The following is a 16,623-nucleotide window of genomic DNA, read 5'->3' as shown; positions in this document are numbered from 1 at the left end:
TTGATTCATAAGATGTGTAGCGCATTGAATTTTCTTTGAGATAGAGATCCTTGGACTTTAGACTCAAATTCATCGTATCAGTTTAGCAATCTGTATCAAAATCACTATCGCTCTCTGGCAATAATAACCTCACCAGGGAGATCATAGCAGGTCTATGAGAGGACAGACTGAATAAGGCTCTTTAACTTCTGGGATGATGGATAACTATGGAATAGGTACAGGAGAGACACAGCCCTGTCAGGATGCAGCACAAAAGTGATAGAGAGAGAAACAGTATTGTTGCTTTGTCAACACAAATGTGTAATTTTGTCATGACAATAAAAAAAATGCATTTGAGAGTGTTCCTTGTTCGTTGTTTTATTACAGTCTTTCTTGCTTTTTACAGAAGGCTCCCCTTTATGGTTTTAACCTTCTTCAGTGTGTATAGGGGGACATCAGTAAGCCACTGCTTGCGATGCGAAAGTTTGAGGGTTCGTTGGAAAAGTCACATCTTTCAGGATGTCATCGTGATTAAGGAGAGATTTCAAACTTATTTTCAGGGAGAGATAGAGAACATTAAACGTCGTTGACATTTTTTAAGCGATTACCTCTAATGAAATTACCAAGAGGAATTGGTAACTGAAATCAAAATATTTGTGTTAATTTCCCATAAGTGTTCCTAGAAAGATAAGACATGTGCGTCTGTGCTTGTGTACATGGGTTTGTGTGTGTGTCACTACAAAGATACAGGCGTCCTTCCTAACTCAGTTGCCGGAGAGGAAGGAAACCACTCAAGGATTTCCCCATGAGTCCAATCGTGACTTTAAAACAGTTACAGAGTTTAATGGCTGTGCTAGGAGAAAACTACAACATTGTAGTTACTCCACAATACTAACCTAATTGACAGTGTAAAGAAGGAAGCCTGTACAGAATACAAATATTCCAAAACATGCATCCTGTTTGCAACAATGCACTAAAGTAATATCTGCTAAAAAATTGGCTAATAAATTAACTTTTGGTTCTGAATACAAAGTGTAATGTTTGGGTCAAATCCAATAAAACACATTACTGAGTACCACTCTCCATATTTTCAAGCATAGTGGTGGCTGCATCATGTTATGGGTATGCTTGTAATCATTAAGAGCTGGGGAGTTTTTCAGGATAAAAAAAGAAACGGAATGGAGCTAAGCACAGGCAAAATCCTAGAGGTTAACCTGGTTCAGCCTGCTTTCCACCAGACACTGGGAGATGAATTCACCTTTCAGCGGGACAATAACCTAAGACACAAGGCCAAATCTACACTGGAGTTGCTTCCCAAGAAGACAGTGAATGTTCCTGAGTGGCCAAGTTACAGTGTTGACTTAAATCTACTTGAAAATCTATTGCAAGACCTGAAAATGGTTGTTTATCAATGATCAACAACCAATTTGACAGAGAATTTTGAAAATAATTTTGAAAAGAATAATGGAGACATGTTGCACAGTCCAGGTGTGGAAAACTCTTAGAGACTTACCCAGAAAGACTCACAGAGGTAATCACTGCCAAAGGTGCTTCAGCAAAGTTTTGACTCAGGGGTGTGAATACCTATGTAAATGAGATATTTGTGACTCGTTTCAGGAAACTAGGCGTATGTCACACGTCACTACTTCACAGGACCTGTATTTGAACATAAACGTCAGTTATTTATCCAAATGCGTTTTCTGGCAGAAATGCCTTCTGGAACATGTGAACTTCAAGTGCCTTAATAACAAACTTGTATTCCATCCATAAATATGAATAAAATGGTTAAATTACAAGCCTAGTTGGTTTAGCCACAGAAAAAGACAGGAACCTTCCCACTTGCCATGATTGGCTGAGATAATGGATGAGCTGGACATGCCGGGAGATGAATTTGGATTGGTCTGCCATGTAGCACGCTTCTGTCTATAACGTGAGCTGCTCAGTATGTGTTGACAGTCCTTTCTACTGCGCCGTTTTTGAAAGATATAACGTTAGCCATCGAGAACTACAAAAGTTTTCCTACTTTTCTCAACAACATTGATGCCCTGAATTTAGCAGGCACTATCAACAGATCAGTTGGAAAAGTGATGGGCTACTTTCTGCACATGCCACGATGAGTGTGAACCGGAGTGACTTGACACAACACTGGCCAAACAAGATGTAGCTACAAACAAAATGGAGTTAAATGGTTCCAGTCTACCGTGAAGCGTTCATCCATGTGTACGGGTAACAGTCTAGCTACATTTTCAGATATACGTTTCTAATTTTGTCAGAAAGTCGTTTTAGTTAGCTAGCAAAAGTTAGCTTGCTGGCTCGCTAGCTAACGTTACATGTATGATCTGTGTAGTAATATTATTCAACTCAGAAATCCATTTGCATTGCTAGTTATAGCCTAATGTTAGCTAGCTAACGTTGAACCTAGTTTGTTAGCTTTAGCTACCTGCAGATTATTACATGACCCATCAAATTAGCCAGGTGTGTCTGGCGGTGATTACGGCCATCTATTGTATTTCATGAACATGTGTACATGTCTAGACAATAGTGAACCATCCACTTAGCTAAATGTGGCTGGGGGGAGGTTATAGCATTTCCTTCACATGACCTATCATTTTAGGCAAGTGTGTCGGCGATAAAGAAATGTGTGAGTGAGAAAACTACAGCCCGCCTAAAGAGGGGTGGGATCTTTCCTCTGACGTGTGCATATAAAAATATTGTACGACCATTTTGTTTCAGAACGTTCTCATGAATAAAGCCTGATGATTGTATGCTGGGCTGCTTGGTCTGATTATTAGAGATTTACAACATCTGGGATACAGACTGAGTAATAAGTTCATTTTTGAAACATTGGGATATAAATTCTCCTAACAGCTTGGTTCTTCGAGACGGATATCAACACCCATTGTCTGTCATCCCAGGGAACCCCGAAACCGTGCACGGGCGGATCTAGGATCCGTGGGACAAAGTTCTGACCTCTAAGATTGAGGGTTAATCCAGGCCGGCGGTGAACTGTTTCACAACAGGAACGGTGACGAGATCCAACCAAATTGAGTCCCAGCTACAAGAATAAGGTCAGTAGTCTTTATTCATGGGTTTTGGGGTAAATTATCTGAACTTGCAATAACTCTTGTAATTCTTGTAAAGGACAGAGAATGATTACCAAAATCCTCAAGGAAGTCTTGCCATCGTGTTTTTAGACGCTTATCTAGAGAAAACCCAATGCGCTAGTATTCTAAATAAGTAGGAAATGCAAGTGGTGTAGCAAAGGGGGAGGGTCCGAAATAGACTCCGGGTAGAGAGGCCATTACCAAACATAAACTAGCCTTGTGTTGAGACAATCTGAAAGAGGGTTGTCAAAAGTACACCAGGAGGAATTAAATAAAAATAGTATGTGTGAGAAATAGAATATTATAAGTCACAAACAACTGTAGATTAGCAGTAACTCTATCCATTCCATGAAACTGGAGCCGTAATTTGTCTTAGTACAAACTCCAAGTCATGAAACTGGAGCCGTAATTTGTCTTAGTACAAACTCCTAGTCATGGAACTGGAGCCGTAATTTGTCTAAGTACAAACTCCACGTCATGAAATTGGGGCCGTAATTTGTCTAAGTACAAACTCCAAGTTGCTGGTAGTGTTAACCAATAATCTTGTGTGAGACTTAATATTTGCTCAAAAGTCACATCTAAGAATACATTCCAGAGACAGGGACCAAAATAGGTTGTGTGAGGAAGTAAGTAATTATAATTGACTATTTTGAGGAAGAAACATATAAGAAATTAATTAAAGATCGAATAAATCATTAAAAGCAAAATTGTCAAATTATTTAATACCTAACAACTCAGTTAAAGTGACAACTGGGGTTGAGGATAAGGCAAAGGAAAATAGTGCAGTTGAGGTTCTAAGGTAATTTTTGGAACAACAGCAGTAACCCAATTGGTCATTGCAGAAATTAGAAAGATAGAGAGAGAGACAGAAAGAGAAGGCTAAGAAAGTAACTAGAGTACTAGGATACAATAGGGGGGTCAAGGGACCGAAGGGTGGAAGACCCAGGTCCCTGAGGAGACTTGAACTCCACAACAAAAGTCCAGTTAGGAGCTAAGCTCAGGAGGGAGTCAGTATGAGTCAGGAGATGAGAGAGTAGGAGGGGGCCAGTACCCAATGATAGCCTTACCTAATCTATTGGCAGGGAATGAAGGGGCCCCAGCAACCTTAGATGTATACAGGCCATGAACACAGAGGGACGTGGCCAGAGCGGTAAAAGGAATGACCCACCCCAAAACAGGAATATTAAGGATTGGGCTGCCGTTAGAGGGCAGTGGGTTTCAGGGGATGCCCAGAGGGCACTTTTGCCATGGGCCGTTCACGGAGAGTATGTTGGGAAAATAACTGAATTGTGTAATAGCCTCAGAGAACATTACCATCGTCATGCAGACTTCTCTAAAGCACATGAGTGTAAACAAGAGGATAGTGAGACTGTCAGCCAGTACTTAGAGAGGGTTAAAGATGTGTCTAACGCAAACAGTGGCATTCCCGAGCCAGACCAGAGACAGGGGAATGATACACCCTACCATCAGCAATTTAAAATATAGTGTTCCTCAGTGGAATGAGACCAGAGATAAGCAGGACCATTAAAAATACTTTGATAGGGTGGAGAAAAGCACAGCAACACATATTGAGGTTAAAAGGTATGCAGTTTACCAAGAGCAGATTGGGAGAGACCTTAAGGGAGTGCCAACTCTCAGGGAGATAGTGAGGCCAGAAACAAAGGGGCAGTGTCCTGGAAATCACAGTCTGTTTTTTTTTTTTCAGTTCTGCTGGGAGTATATTTGATGATGGGGATTTGTGTTGAATGAGAGGCTAGAGACTTCATAAAATAATAATTGGAATAATAATTATATATTAACTTGCTCACCCAAACTTAGACATACGTCATGGGTGAGACATAATTAATATAATATTGTACAAAGCCAATTTAGGGTTTCCATTAAGGAACGTCAATCACTACATTGGATATTAATACTATGGAGATAAATTCAATATATGCTGGTCAACTACGGCATGTGTTTGGTGTTATTTGTAGCCTACTTAGAAAGGACAGTTACCTATATCTGCTGTACTCTAAACAATGACAGATTGGGGGTTTGATAAGAGATGGCTATAATTTTAGTTGATAACAGAGGTAATTCGATTTGAGAAATGTTGAAAAGTAATGTCAGCAATAGAGGATAGAGATTGTACAGGGTTTCCTGTGTGAAAAAAGTAATAGAAATTGTGTGATGAGAAATGCTGAACTGCATTGTTTAAGCAAGAATGGCATTACATTCATGCTTTCTAGTTATGTGTATGCAAATATGTTATTCATTTTTGGTGGTGTGTGGATAGAATTGACTAATGCCAGGATTTAGTAAACGAAGCAGAGAGATGTAGTGAGAGCAGTGGAAGGGATACCCCACCCTAAAACGGGGTTCAGAAGTTCAGAAGAGATATGGAAGGAATGACCGCCAGCTTTAAGCTGAATACAGGGGAACTAGAGAGGGCAGTCAGACAGATAGTGTTGAAGGACTGGGCGGCAGTAAGGGGAAACTGGGTTCCCGGAGATGGGAACGTGCCGGTGTTAGAGTGGGAAGAGGGAGGGGCTTTTAGAGATAAATTAACACAACTCTGTGATAATCTGACAGAATATTATCACAGACATGCCGACTTCTCCAAAGTCCACGAGTGTAAGCAGGGAGACAGTGAGACTATTAGTCAATACCTAGAGAGACTGAGAGATGTGTTCAATGCAAACAGTGGATTTATTAAACAATATGTTTATATTTTAATAAATTAATGCAACAGGTTTAAATCAGTAGATTACCGGAAGGTGGTTATGGGCTTGTTATTTATAGGTTTAGTGAATTTAATGAAACATGGAGTTATCCGATGTGTTCTGAAGGGGGAGTTTTTTGATTTATTTTATTTTTTATTTTATTTCCAGGACTGAGGAAAATCCCCTACAGTATATGTTAAGGGACAGTAGGAGACAACGTATCATAAAAAAAAAAAATTGATACCTGGAATAAAATATCACTGCTTACTTATATGAAGTAAGGGATAATATTGACAAATGAGTGAAATATGACATTAAAAAGGGTGACAGGAACACTATACGGGGAAACGGATATTTCCTATGTTCTTGATTATATTTTACATTTTGGCCATTTGGCAGACGCTCTTATCCGGGGCGACATACAGTTGGTGAGTGTATATATTTTCATACTGTAAAGAAAGGAACAATCCTACGAGATAATGTCTGGCATAAGGATAAATTATTAAATGTATTAAAGTCACTGTTTTGATATGCGGAAATATTGACACAATTTGTGTCCTACAGGAGAATTAAAGGAGAAGGTGACTCATAGTATACAACCTGGAGACTGGGTGTGGATCCAATCATTGAGGAAAAAGGATTGAAAGCAGTCACGCTGGGAGGGACCATACCAAGTCCTATTGGTAACTGCCTTCGCTATAAGAATAGCTGAGAGAGCCACTTAGGTCCACGTTACCCACTGGAAAAAGGTAGGCCCACATACCAACACCGTTGAACACACACAGAGTTAAAGAGAAGAACTAAACCACTAGGGCTCAGGGGTAAACTCTGCTAACGAAGAAACCCTACCCCGACCTTTCGCCACTGTGGGGTGTTTATAGAGGTGTGGGTATGGGGAAGTACCAGGCAGGTGGGTCAGGGACAGGATTGGGATGGCGGTTTTTGGGATTTTGGGGGACTCTGAGCTGCATCATCATGTTACCCATATTATGAATTAATCCAGGTCAACCTAAAACAGGGAAATGATGTACTGATTCGATCTCGTAGAAATACTGAAACCAAGAAAGACTATTGGGGGATTTGATTATTTTATAGTTAAAGTCAGTTTAGGACAAGATGTGAGATTCAAGATAGGAGGTTTTGGGGGCTTTGGTAAGAAGGGGGCGTATACAAGAAAGTTAGGTCCTAGAAGGTATGGAAAAATACATTTGCACTGGGGAACGCTCATGTCCTTGGGCAAAGGTGTTTAAACATACCTGGGGAACATACTATGAGAATGGGATGGACGCAGCACACCGATGGGGAATTAAACAAACCCATGATAAATGTAAAACGGAACTGGTGATTACGGTAAAGTCAATTATGCAAGATGACATAGCAAGGAACTATTGAGTCTGTGTTGATGATGTCGGGGATGATATATGTGTGAGGCTAATTTTTCAGGAGAGAAATGAATCTTCCACCCCTGAGACAGAACAGCAGGTAGATCTAATGTTATCACCAGAGGTATCAAAAACTAGTCTAATACCCCTTGGAAGGCCCTCAGAAGGAATCCTAAATAGCACTAAACCACCAAGGGTAGAATATTTCCTCTTGCAGGAAATGAACCAAATGAGAACTTCTGGGTAAGGTGGATGAACTACACAGCTAGGGCGTTGGGTCAAACTAATTGTTATGCCTGTTCAACAGGTAGGCCAACCCTTCTAACTGCACCTATGCCTCAGACCATGTTCTCTTGTGTGATAGATTTGGGATCAAACCAAAACCTCACTAAATTGTTCTGATATTAAAATAACCACTCTTAAAAAGGATAATACTAAGGCACCCCAATTCACCATGACCCCCGGAGATTATCAATGTTTATAGACACCAAAGTAATGCGAATCACAGATCAAATTGGAGAAGGTTTTACAACAAAAAAATTCTGGTGGGTTACAATTGATAAAAATGTTGACTGGATTAATTACATCTACAAAGGTTTGTTAATTAGACAAGGGATGCAGTGAAGAGAATCTCAGACCAACTATCTGCCACCTCACTCATGACCGCAGAATAGGTTGGCTCTCGATATGCTTTTAGCAGAGAAGGGCGGATTTACAAGATGGTGGGAGGTCATTGTTGAATGTTTATCCCCAACAATACAGCCCCAGATGGTACAGTAACTAGAGCACTGGCAGGTCTCACTGCATTAAGTAAAGAATGGGTTGAGAACTGGGGGGTGAATACATCAATGACTGGTTGGTTTGATAACATGTTTGGAAAATGGAAAGCTATTGTTACAACTGTTCTGGGTGCAGCTATAGCTTCTATGGGTATGTTTGTTCTTTGTGGATGTTGTCTTATTCCCTGTGTCCGAGGGTTGGTAAACAAGGCGTTGGAGGATGCAATTTCCCAACAGATGGTGAGATATGGCCCAATCCCGGACTCGGACCTAAGGAATGAAGAATATGACCCACCAGGCTTGGTGGAGGATGACGACGATTCAGATAGTTTGAGAATGGATTAAACTTTTCTTATTTCTAATGTGTGAAGGTTGCAGTGAAAATCTAACGAAGAACTGTGACTGGATGTTTACCTAGAACTACAAATCTCTAGTTTAAAAGTCATTGTAATGATTTTTGTGTATTAAAGTCCTGTTTTAAGTGTGATGTACTAATTAATCAATATGGCAGGATGTGATGAAGCAAATGTTCTTCACTATAGGCTTAGACTGTTGTTTCCAGATAGTGGGTAAACAGGTTAGGTACCATTGCTAAAGAGTAACATTACGCTTTTAATCATGGGGTAACCTTGATTAACCTGTATTAAATGAGACAATATTTGATGTTTAATATACTATCTTTTCAATTAAAGTTATAGTGAAAATCCTAACAAGGAGAGTGAGTTATGGTTGGAAGTAAAATTTGGTAGCAATGCAAGACAAATTGTATTTTATAGTGTGTTTTGTACTAATGATTCATGTAATATGCAAAACAAGTTGTATGCCTTGTTGTGTGTTTCATTTTATAAGAATGTATTTTAAATGTGTGTGTGAAATTTAGTCAAAGGGTGGATTGATAAAGAAATGTGTGAGTGAGATATGACTAAAATGTCACACCCTCATCTAAACTAATAATGTATGACTAATTAGTAGACTAGAGCTTAGAGAATTAATCAAATGTGTTTATATCCCAGCAAGAGTATAGACTGGTTCCCAAAACACACAGGAAAAGGGGAGTGAAAGGCTTGCAGGATATTGGGAGCAGGCAATAACTAAGGAATGCAGCCTATGATAAGAACATGTATATGTGTGTGTGTGTGTGTGTGTGTGTGTGTGTGTGTGTGTGTGTGTGTGTGTGTGTGTGTGTGTGTGTGTGTGTGTGTGTGTGTGTGTGTGTGTGACTTGATGGTCAGGAGAGCAGTTTTCCAGTGGAAAGCTACAACCCGCCTAAAGAGGGGTGTGATCTTTTCTCTGACGTGTGCATATAAAAATATTGTACGACCATTTTGTTTCAGAACGTTCTCATGAATAAAGCCTGATGATTGTATGCTGGGCTGCTTGGTCTGATTATTAGAGATTTACAACCTCTGGGATATAGACTGAGTAATAAGTTCATTTTTGAAACATTGGGATATAAATTCTCCTAACAGTCGTGTAAGCGTCATCTAATAATGATAAAATATTAATACAATATTTTTATCTGGACACTTTCTGTTTTTGATATTGCTACAATGCAAGTGTGAATCCTTAAAGAGATGGGTGGTGCTAAGGCTGAAGAGGGTGTGAACAAAGAAGAGCTCTCCAGTAGGTGTACCAAAACATTCAAGGGCCATTTTCTCAAAAGTGGTGTTACAAGTTGATCAACTTTCAAAGCAGAATTACTTTCCCATTGTTCTTCAACTGCAGTGTATGATATACAATTTTCTAGATCTAAGTCTCTACTTTTATCCAATGTAAAAAACATTTCAGATTTTGCTACATAAGACCGAATCGAGGCGGTCGGTCAGATTTCTGTATTTCATCTTCAATAAATGTGAAAAACATTGTTTTTACATTGTCATTATGGGGTATTACATGTAGATGGGTGAGATTTAAAAAATATATTTAATCCATTTTTATTTCAGGCTGTAACACAACAAAATGTGGAATAAGTCAAGGGGTATGACTACTTTCTGAAGGCACTGTACTTTGGGTAAAATAAATTGTGGCTTTGACATTGTTGTGCAAATCTCTCTTCACCCACCATCAACAACAACAATCTCTGCAATCCTCCTCCATGTAATTGACCGTCTGATTTTGTCTCAAATTGTACTGTACCTAGAAAACAAGGATTGGATTTTCACTAAACATTTTCAGAAAAATCATGTAGAAAATCTGGCCTATGGTTAGCATCATATACATGATATACTTGTATAATTTAAATTGAGAACATATAGCTATCTCAAAAAAAATGTTTAGCAATTCTCTGCTTCAGATGTACAATGACAAGGGTGCATTGCACATGCCCATAAGGCCACTAATGCCATGATACTGTAGGCCTATGGCTGCACTGGTGATGCATGCCATTATGATATGCTGCTAAATGGGTTCACATTGCATGTATCCTGAGACAGAGTGACAATAAAATAAAACAGATTGGAGAGCTCACAACTCATTTGCGAAAGCAGAACAGAAACACAGACAAATTAGAGACACATCCCCTTCACCTCTTTTTATTGCAGATTTGTGATCTGTGATTAATGAACATTGACAATAGTTCATCTTGAATAATAGCTTTAAGTTAACAATTAAAATATGTTTAAACACTTAACTTCAATTAATCAACATTGAATTAATCAATATATATTTTCAAAATGTACAAATAAGCTAACTCTTTTGTAAATGTTAAACATTTTAGTAAGTAGGCTATTATTACTAAATCATAATTTCATTTGAACAAAAACTAGTCCATACCAGAGGTGGCCAACCTTGCTCCACTCCCTGATCTACTCGGTGAGCAGACTTCTATTCCAGTCCAGCAATAATACACATTACTATCAACTCATTCGGTTTGATAAGTTGAATCAGGTGTGTTAATGCTTGGCTGGAACAGAAGCCTTCACACCCAGCATACCTCAGGGAGCAGGATTGGCCAGCTCCAGTTGTAATAAGTTTGTAGCCTACATTGAGTGTGACTTTTATCTGTATTGTTGTATACAACATCTGCTAACATACATACACATACAACCCATGGCATACAAGGATGAGCCAGCAGTTTCTTGGGACATTTATTGCGACCTCATCTGCCGACAGGCTTTCACAGCTCTCCATATCTGAGGACAGACAACATAACAAAGAAACAGGCTTCATTATATTACAATTGGACAGCTCTGACTATTGTGCTGCTATTATCTAGCCTACTCTCTCCCTTTTCTGACAGCCCGAGCAGCAAATCATTTCACCCTCTTACATTCCTGTTATCTACAAATGCATTTGGAGCATGTGCTTTGAATTTTTCACTGATAAATAGGCCAACATCAAAATAACAAGCTAATATGAAATTGGCTAGAAGATAATATTTAAGTTGGCTATACAGTATGTAAAGGTGGCTAGCTAGGTAGCAGCTCATTAGCCTACACACAGTGGCCAGCTGTAGCCAGCTAGCAGCTTGCTAGCTAGCAATACATTGTTTATTACTTACTTGAATAGGTTCACGCCCACGAAGCGGCCAATCTTTTGGAGCAAAGCATTGTCAAGCGGAGGTGCCGGCTCTGGTCAAAACGCACTGTTAGTCTCCCCATGAGGTTCAAATCTCTTGATTAGGTCACTAGGTTGAACTAAGGTTGTTAGTATTTTACCAAGGGTCCACATAACAAAAAATAAACGTATTCACTCGCTAGCCTCAGAAAAGAAAAAAGACATCCGTTAAACATTTAATTAAAATTGTGTGGCCTAACACCATCAAAACGTAAAATACATGTCACAAAATTAAAGGAGAAGTTTACACAAAATCCAGAAACTCCGAAGTGATTCCATACTATGAAACTATAATTCAGTGGAGTTTGCCCTCTCCCCCTCACTCTCTGTACTGAAACGTCTGCAAAAAAACGGGTCACGTGACTTGTGACTTTGCTGGATGCAGGCCTCACTCTGCTCCGTTGCCAGTGAATGCCTGATTCAGAAATTTGAAAGTGTTGACAAATGTGTTGTTTTATTGAATGTGTACGACCGAATGAGCTATTTTTGTCAAAAGTACTATCCGTTTTGAGTCGGAAAATGTGTACTTTTCCACCTAAAACATTTGTTATTCTTTTATATCATTATTTTATATAGCCGACAGGCACCGGAGCGGAGATGGGTAACAACTGTGCATGTGGGCTGTCGGGGGAATCCCTGCTACGTAGAAAATGCATGTTATGCCCTTATTCACAGATGCAAGTTTTTTTTGGGTTGAGAAGTGAAGACAGCGTTACACATTAATAATGCAAAGTAAACAACAACCTACAAATATGTCTGACGACGAAATACTCGCGAGTGATGAAAACTACTGGAGGGGCGCCGATGGTGTCATTGAACCGTATTTATTTGATCCTGAGTATTTGGACGAAGAACTTAGGTAAATTGAGCTTCAGATGGCCACCGCCGCACTAGCCACTGAAGCCGCAGCAGTAGCTGGACCACAGCTCCAACCCATCCCCAGGATCAACACAGACTGGTGGTGCAGTTGTGGTAATTGCGCTCCAATGCTGTCAATGAGGAATGCTTGTGCTGCAGAGAATTTGAATGTGACTACAATTCTTACAGAAATTGAGAAACGTAATAATGATGAGGAGCAGTTAGTTTGCTTTTGCAACCACAGGGATTTTGCTGCCCAAACTCTGGTGTCATGTACATGTTTTTCAATATTCCAAAAAATTATTGAAGACACACCCATGTTCCAGCTGGGCTAAATGGACAGTTATCTAACGAGTAAGTAGCTAAACTTTAATATATTGAATGATCACTTATTGCAAACCTCTATGAGCGGGACCGATAGTGGGTTTATGTTTTCACATTAGCCCAAAATACTATAAAGCCTATGTTTTTTATCACAATGTTTTTGGGACATTCTATTCTGCAATGTAAGGTGACACAATGTCTATTGTCTCTGGTGTATTTTAACACCAATAAACCCACCCGCTTAAAAATGAATTTAGTATTTGTAAATCTAGCAAACCAGGCAACTAAAAGCAACTTTCTAAACAATGTTTTGGTTAGTTTCTAGCTTGTTAGCTAGCTAGCTAGTTCAAATAATGACCATATCATATAGTTGACAACGTCACTTTAGCTCATTTGTATTCATTATTACAGGACAATAAACTCACAACAAGATCATTTTTTACAAGTTAATGGCAAACCAATTACAGAAAATAGCTTACGGTTGTGACTGTGACGAAATAAAAGCAGGGCATTCTACCAGAGAATTTTAGAACTTGGACACTGTCTCGTTGGCCTAACGTTATATCCTTATTTGACTTGTGCAGGTCATGTTGGTATTCACATTACCGTCTCTGGTAAACACATACTATATCAAATAAAATCTAAGTTTATTTGTCACATGCACAGGATACAGAACGTGTAAATGTTATAGTGAAATGGTTACTTGCATAGTGGAGTATTTTTTTAGACATGTAGCTACCTAGCTAGCTAAACAATGAACCATAATCCCAACTCATAACGTTACTACCCTGCATGAAACTGCAGTTAGCTAAACAACCAGGTTCAATTTTAGCTAGCTAGCTAACATTAGGCTATAACTAGCAATGTAAATGGCTCTGAGATACGAATAATATCACTACACAGGTCATACACGTAACGTTAGCTAGCGAGCCAGCCAGCTAATGTTAGCTAGCTAGCTACTAGTACGCTTTAACTTGCAATGAAAACGACTTTCTGACAAAACTAGAAACGTATAATATCTGAAAATGTAGCTAGCTAGACTGTCTTACCCATATATGTGGATGAACGCTTCTCCCTCTCTGTCACGGATGCCATCGTTGCCCTTAGTTTGAATATGTAATCCAGAGACAGATGTTTTATAGAACAGCCTTCTGTGAGTTCTCTTTTCGACTCCCTCTGCATATTTGCAATCAAACGCAAAAAATGTCTCCATCTCCTTAGACATCATACTCTGCTTCCACTGGGCATTCCACTGATTTCAAAACTCGGTCCTCCAGAAAGTGGAGCGCAACACTTTTGCAGTTCTACTACGTGAAATCTTTTTTAAAAAACACTTAAGAAAGAATGACCTACAGATACTGAGCAGCTCATGTTATAGACAGAAGCGTGCTACTTTCATGTGCCTTAATAACAAACTTGTATGTCAACTGTAAATATGAATAAAATTGTTAAATTACGAGCCTAGTTGATTTAGCGACGGAAAAAGACAGGAACCTTCCCGCTAGCCATGATTGGCTGAGATGAGTTCGGATTGGTCTGCCATGTAGCATGCTTCTTTCTATAACATGAGCTGCTCAGTATCTGTAGGTAATCCTTTGTAACGCAGCTTTTATTGTAAAATATATCCCAAATAACTGCAAAAGTGTTGCTAATGCTCTCCACTTTCGGAGGCTCAAGTTTTGAAATCAGTGGAATTCTCCAGTAGAATGCCCTGCTTTTATTTTGTCACACTGTCAACCGTCAGCTATTTTCTGTAATTAGCTCGCCATTAACTTGTAAATAAGGATCTTGTTGTGAGTGTAGTTTCCTGTAATAATTAATACAAATTAGCTAAAGTTAAGACGTTGTCAGCTGTATGATATGATCATTATTTCAACTGGCTAGCCAGCTAACTTAACATAGCTAGCTAGCTAGCTAAAAATCTAGAAACAAACCAAAACATTGTTTAGAAAGTTGCTTTAAGTTGCCTGGTTTGCTAGATTGACATATACTAAATTCATTTTTAAACGGATGGGTTTAAAATAGCAGTTACAGTGAGTGAAAAAAGTATTTGATCCCCTGCTGATTTTGTACGTTTGCCCACTGACAAAGAAATGATCAGTCTATAATTTTAATGGTAGGGTTATTTGAACAGTGAGAGACAGAATAACAACAAAAAATTCAGGAAAAACGCATGTAAAAAATGTTATAAATTGATTTGCATTTTAATGAGGGAAATAAGTATTTGACCCCCTCTCAATCAGAAAGATTTCTGGCTCCCAGGTGTCTTTTATACAGGTAACGAGCTGAGATTAGGAGCACACTCTTAAAGGTAGTGCTCCTAATCTCAGCTTGTTACCTGTATAAAAGAGACCTGTCCACAGAAGCAATCAATCAATCAGATTCCAAACTCTCCACCATGGCCAAGACCAAAGAGCTCTCCAAGGATGTCAGGGACAAGATTGTAGACCTACACAAGGCTGGAATGGGCTAAAAGACCATCGCCAAGCAGCTTGATGAGAAGATGACAACAATTGGTGCGATTATTCGCAAATGGAAGAAACACAAAATAACTGTCAATCTCCCTCGGCCTGGGGCTCCATGCAAGATCTCACCTCGTGGAGTTGCAATGATCATGAGAACGGTGAGGAATCAGCCCAGAACTACACGGGAGGATCTTGTCAATGATCTCAAGGCAGCTGGGACCATAGTCACCAAGAAAACAATTGGTAACACACTACGCCGTGAAGGACTGAAATCCTGCAGCGCCCGCAAGTTCCCCCTGCTCAAGAAAGCACATATACAGGCCCGTCTGAAGTTTGTCAATGAACATCTGAATGATTCAGAGGAGAACTGGGTGAAAGTGTTGTGGTCAGATGAGACCAAAATTGAGCTCTTTGGCATCAACTCAACTCGCCGTGTTTGGAGGAGGAGGAATGCTGCCTATGACCCCAAGAACACCATCCCCACCGTCAAACATGGAGGTGGAAACATTATGCTTTGGGCGTGTTTTTCTGCTAAGGGGACAGGACAACTTCACCGCATCAAAGGGACGACGGACGGCCATGTACCGTCAAATCTTGGGTGAGAACCTCCTTCCCTCAGCCTGGGCATTGAAAATGGGTCGTGGATGGGTATTCCAGCATGACAATGACCCAAAACACACGGCCAAGGCAACAAAGGAGTGGCTCAAGAAGAAGCACATTAAGGTCCTGGAGTGGCCTAGCCAGTTTCCAGACCTTAATCCCATAGAAAATCTGTGGAGGGAGCTGAAGGTTCGAGTTGCCAAACGTCAGCCTCGAAACCTTAATGACTTGGAGAAGATCTGCAAAGAGGAGTGGGACAAAATCCCTCCTGAGATGTGCGCAAACCTGGTGGCCAACTACAAGAAACGTCTGACCTCTGTGATTGCCAACAAGGGTTTTGCCACCAAGTACTAAATCATGTTTTGCAGAGGGGTCAAATACTTATTTCCCTCATTAAAATGCAAATAAATTAATAACATTTTTGACATGCGTTTTTTTTGGATTATTTTGTTGTTATTCTGTCTCTCACTGTTCAAATAAACCTACCATTAAAATTATAGACTGATCATTTCCTTGTCAGTGGGCAAACGTACAAAATCAGCAGGGGATCAAATACTTTTTTCCCTCACTGTATGCTATTTTGGACCACCAGGCTGCTGTGGTTTTTTTGTAAATACTTTTTCATAACGACAAGTTTGACGTCAGACGACGATATAATGTTCATGATGTCACTGCGACAACTGTTGATAGATGTAGTATAAACCAGCCTTTAGTCTTGAATTCTTTGGTTGTTTGTACATGGCCTTACATGTGAATCCTTAAAGAGATGGGTGGGGCTATAGCTTCAGACGGTGTGAACGATGCTGAATGGGTGTAGACAAAGAAGAGCTCTCGAGTAGTTGTACCAAAACATTCAAGAGCCATTTTCTCAA

At 39.6% G+C, this 16,623-nt stretch overlaps 1 protein-coding gene across 1 annotated transcript in view; it reads right to left on the bottom strand.

Moving 5' to 3' along the window:
* Positions 1-16,623, bottom strand: part of LOC121530620 (phospholipid phosphatase 4-like) — a 147,145-nt gene that overhangs the window by 53,268 nt on the left and 77,254 nt on the right. The gene's annotated exons all lie outside the window — the stretch shown is intronic.

This window comes from Coregonus clupeaformis, chromosome 1, assembly GCF_020615455.1.
Source record: "Coregonus clupeaformis isolate EN_2021a chromosome 1, ASM2061545v1, whole genome shotgun sequence".
In the NCBI taxonomy this organism is placed as follows: domain Eukaryota; kingdom Metazoa; phylum Chordata; class Actinopteri; order Salmoniformes; family Salmonidae; genus Coregonus; species Coregonus clupeaformis.
Note: the sequence above shows the minus strand (reverse complement) of the source record. Positions and strands in the feature narration are given on the sequence as shown.